This window comes from Silene latifolia, chromosome 11 (genome assembly GCF_048544455.1).
Source record: "Silene latifolia isolate original U9 population chromosome 11, ASM4854445v1, whole genome shotgun sequence".
In the NCBI taxonomy this organism is placed as follows: Eukaryota; Viridiplantae; Streptophyta; class Magnoliopsida; order Caryophyllales; family Caryophyllaceae; genus Silene; species Silene latifolia.
The window spans coordinates 121,464,139-121,469,324 of record NC_133536.1 but is presented as its reverse complement, the minus strand read 5'-3'; the positions used below and the strand labels follow the sequence as shown (position 1 = coordinate 121,469,324).

The window sequence follows — 5,186 nt, the reverse complement described above, 5'->3', positions numbered from 1 at the left end:
AAAATAACACAATTTACTTTACATTTGACGAAGCCTCGGGTGAACATATAAAACGGGTACAAAGTACAATTTAATTATCCAAAACTCAACAAAATAAAAACAAATGATTTGTTTTATCTACCTATTTGGATTATACTTAACCCGTCATAAACTTGTGAAGGATATCCGTCATCACAAATGAGAATTTGTGTTTTGCAAAAATGATGAAATTGGAGTAAGACGGAACTCTGAACTTTCACTTTAGCGCCCAATTGATATCCTAAATTTTCATTTTACGCCTAATGTCAATGCGCCTCACTAGTAGTAGTAACTCTAGTAAGTAGTAACTACAACCAAATAATAAAAACAAAAAAAAAAAATCTAACTCTACTATGTAATTCCACCATTGAGCATTTGGGCGTCTATCCTCACTGGTCACCATTGTTCAATCTATTTTTCGCGACAATCAGAGCATACATATTTCAACTCCTCTGCTCCTTCTCCCTCTTTTAGGTCTGTTTCATTTCTTCTCTACCTTGCGTTAATCATATTTTTCCGATTTTCCATGTATAGCTCAGTCTTTTCTTCATATTGTTGTCAATTTCCTTTGCAATTTGTTCGAATGATTTGAGATCAATTTTCTCGTTTGTGTACAATTGACGTATTTTCTACACGATACTATCGGTGCACTGCCTAGCTAATAAGTGTGTAATACTCGATTACACTATATCGCTGCGTCGATTAGGTTTTTGAATGTTGGATATCAGAAAAAAAAATAGGTGTAAAATGATAGTATCTATTTGCTATTGTGCTTGTTAGACTTAAGTCAGGGTGACGATTTTTGCCTTTTGGGTCTAGGGGCTGATTTTTCTTTATGTAGTGTATTGTGTATATATGATTTGAACAGGCTATAAGTATACTTTGCTAAAAACACCCATACTTCGGAGTATAACTTTGTTATATTGATGTTGGTTCTGCATCAGCAAGTTTCTGAACGAGCCCCGGTCTCTATAGCTACTGGATTGACCTTTGTAATTCTGGGACACTTGACAGGTACTCATATAATTTTTACTGCTTCATGTATGATCAATTGGTGTGGTTCATTTAGGGTCGGGTACTTTGATCATGAATGCTTGTGCACTTTGCACTGTGCTACTTTTTACTAGGTTCATTACATGTCAACTAGCACCTCCATTAATCAGGACGGTCTTAACATAAGATGAGAAAATGTCAACATTTTATAATAAAAGGTTACCAAGTAATGATAAAATGTTATAACTAAAATTGTCACTTTTTAATAAAAAATTGATGGCAACATTTTATCAAGAAATATTTGCATTTCAACGTAAAATAATCACATTTTGTTTGTCTTAATTTCAGACGAAAAGGCCTAAGGCCTGTCTAAAATGAGAATTTGCTTTCCATTTCACTGAAATATGAGTAATTTGCTTCTCATGTACAGGATGTTAGTAGTACTAGTTTTTACTTAAGGACTTTGAATAATCAACGAAACTACCCGATTCACTCGACTCCTCAAAAACATGAGGTAAGCGAACTTCAATGGCGTACTAGACTGGTGTATTACTTACTACTCTTAAAATGTGTTTCTTCCCTTTTTAGATTTTTTGTTGGGCAATTAGATCCTTTTCAATTGTATGGTTGAGTTAGACTTTGGCTGTCCACACACCTAGCATCTGGAAAGTTATACAATATTTGTAGGAAAAATTCTTGTGTCCTCGAGGAGGACAGCCCTCCTTACACCTAAAGGCAATCCACTAAATGAAATATTATAATGGCTTAGGTGTAAGGAGTACGGTCCTCCAGAAGACACGAGAATTTTTTAAATTAGTTAATGATTATATTTGTTTGTTAGATACTCCTTTTAATTCATCCTGTGTGTATATGTTTACTTGCACTAAACGTAATGTTATATTCTGAAGACGGAGTCGATAAAGTTCATGATTTATGGACGAACTATCCTCTTCATATTTGTTATGCACACTGTTTAGATTTTTGGTTGATGAGGTGGTTGAAACAATATTTGGCAATTGTTATTTACCAGTTTTTTTAGTGGTTATGCGTGTAATCGAGAGCAAAAAGTAACTGAAGATGCATGTAAATTTGTTGAACAGGAGGGAGCATCCTAGAGAAATGCAACCGAAATTATTCAGGTTCTTGTCGATTGCTAACTTCTTATCTTTTTTTTTTTTTTTTCTATACTTGTTTTTTTACCATTCCCATTTGCCCATTTCTTTAATGTAAGACTACACTAGTTTTAAACTCTTTCGGCGCTAGTGTTTCAGCAATATTTTACCACCCCTAGATAAAGAGATATTAACACACCTGGATGAAGAGATATAGCAGCAGGAGTCGACTACAAGAGCATGTTCTAAATGATATGTCAATCAGCCGCCAAATTGAGAAATCTTATTGTTGTTTAGTTATCAAGATTAACTTTAGATTCAGAAATTTGTATTACTAAGTTTGTTGGAGGTATTTAAGGTTTTGATTTTGTAATTGGAGTAGTGATATAAAATACTTGTGTAATTGGATTTGGATTATTCCTTTTAATACGATGCTTACATTTTATCAAAAAATGTACTGACATTTATCTGTGAAATAAAATTATTGGACTCTTAAAAATGATGCATTACAAAAGTAAAATGTTGCATTCTCGATTTTTAATGTATTGTATGTGTTTCGGAAATGTTGCTTCATTAACTGAAAATGTAGCTTCATTAACTGAAAAATGTTGCATTTGATTATACAAGTGTTGCCTTTTCAACATTAAAAGTGTTACAATTGCATATACAAGTGTTGTCGGAAAAAGTGTTGTAAATTAAAAATAGGTGCAACACTTTTTAAAAGTGTTGCCTTAATTCAAAAAAGTGTTGCACAAAATGTTGTATTGAGCTATTGCAACAGAGCTTTAAGCAGCACATCTAAAAGTGTCGCTTAAAGTATAAGGCAACATTTATAAGACATTTTACAACATTTTGATGGTGTTACTATAGCCTCATATTGTAGTAGTGAGAACAAAAGAGATGCAGGCATGATAGTGACAGGTTGTACTTTGATTGCTGATTTCTTTGGTTGGGTGTGTGAAGGTCAAATAGTCTTGGTTCAGGCACCAACTGTTGCTCAAGGTGCTATCTGAGGAAAGTTGAAACAAGCTAAGAGTCCTTTTGCTAAGAGTTTTCCCTTGTTTGGCCAAAAATGGGAATTCTGCTTTAGCCAATTTACCCTTCCTACAACTTGCTTTTCAGTTTTATTTTCTGTGAAATGCTTTAGGAATTGAGCCTGGCTCCCTAGGATTGATTTAAACCTAGTTGAATAAAGATTCAGCTGGCCAAGGTGGCAGCAGGTGGTTGGCCTAGAACGTGCACTTGTGACCTGATGAACTTGGACTGACAGTTGAGGTGGCCTGATCATTGTTGTTGTGATTGTTGTTAGCCTGAATATAGCTTGCTGGGGCTTCTGTGGCCTGGCCTATGGCTGGTAATCCTAGGCCATGTCCAGGCAAAGTAAGGCCATGACTAGGTTGTCCCTGGCCTCCCTTTAAAAGATCAGTGGCCTGATTAACAGCTCCTGCTGGAAGTGATATTATTTATAATAACGTGTGATATTGTTTCTGACTCGCGACCATAATAAACAATATCACATTTTGTTATCCTGAATTAGTGATACAGTTTAGTATAAGGTGTGATATTATTTCTAATAACGTGTGATATTGTTTCTGAACTCCCCTGAAAATATAAAAATAAGGTGAAACAGTGATATTATTTTATATAAGGTGATATTATTTATTGATGCGAATTCATCTCAACAGAAATAGAATCGCAGGTTTGCAGCGGAATTTATTAAACTGGACAGCATTGAGGACTGTCTGATAGTCGAAGCTTATATGAATATCAGAGACTATCAAATTGAACAGATGGACGAACTGTCTGTTTTAACAGTTCTGGGTTAAATTAACGGTTGAGGAGATTTTTATGTGATTTTTGATATTGTAAACAAAACAAGAAATAAAGGATATTTGCTTGAGCTAGACCTATAACTCAAACAATGTTGATTGTTATTCAAGACCTATTGAATAGCAATCGTGTTAATGCCCGAACACGTCAAGTAAGAATGATTTTGGATCGAACGCATCAACCCGATTCAGTAATTGCACACAGCAAAATACCAAACAAAGCAACAAATTTTCTTTTGTTTTTTCTTAAAATCAATCGTGTGTTATTATAGAAGACTCATGACTTTATATAGTGAGCCATAGTCGAAACTCCTAAGTAAGTGAACAGTTGCCATCACTATTTCACTTATTACAACATTTAACAACAAGTAAAATGAAAGGACTTCACTAATTACTACTATTAATAAGTTAATTAAAAGACTAAATAAGACTAATTAAGACTAGCAATTTAAGCTAGCCATTATTTGGAACGTGTAGAATTAGCCTCCATCGACTCGTATCCGTACTCGTATCATCCGCCCTTTCTTCAAAAAGAATCGTCCCGATTCTTGGACCTATGATATGGGTTATCAAAAGCCGATCAACCCTCGAACTACCTTGCCCGAGTTTAACCTTTGAATTCCAATTGCAATTGGAAATTCAACCAACATCTTGACTTTGACTGGCCTTAGGACCGTCTTGAATTCAACCAATAACATTGTTTTTTTTTTTTGCGATGAACATTACCACGCACGTGAACAGTAGTATTTTTTGTTTTTTGTTTTTGTTTTGCCACGCTTGGAATAAAAATCACTAGAAACTCGCCCCTGAGATGCAAAACAGATTAACCCTCAAACTACCTGCTTGAGTTTAACCCTTGAACTCCAATCGCAATCAGAAATTCAACTAACAACTTGGCTTTGACACGCCGAGGATCGTCTAGATTTAGGGAAATCAAGAGCCGAGGCTCTAATACCATATGATGCGAATTCATCTCAACAGAAATAGAATCGCAGGTTCGTAGCAAAATTATTAAACTGGACAGTGTAGAGGACTGTCTGATACTCGAAGCTTATATGAATAGTAGAAACTATCAAATTGAACAGATGGGCGAACTGCCTGTTTTAACAGTTCTGGGTTAAATTAACGGCTGAGGAGATTTTTATGTGATTTTTTATATTGTAAACAAAACATGAAATAAATGATATTTGCTTGAGCTAGACCTATAACTCAAACAATGGTGATTGTTATTCAA

The 5,186-nt window shown here is 34.8% G+C and overlaps 1 long non-coding RNA gene across 2 annotated transcripts; it reads left to right on the top strand.

Annotated features, from left to right (window-relative positions):
- The first annotated feature begins 260 nt into the window (after positions 1-260).
- Positions 261-2,607, top strand: LOC141611884 (uncharacterized). 2 transcript variants are annotated; one of them, XR_012528858.1, is made up of 5 exons: positions 261-492; positions 963-1,032; positions 1,442-1,525; positions 2,112-2,150; positions 2,283-2,607. It is a non-coding gene; the product is annotated as an uncharacterized LOC141611884 (long non-coding RNA). The 2 variants fall into 2 exon arrangements; XR_012528857.1 differs by having other exon boundaries at positions 262-492; positions 2,275-2,607.
- Positions 2,608-5,186: the final 2,579 nt, after the last annotated feature.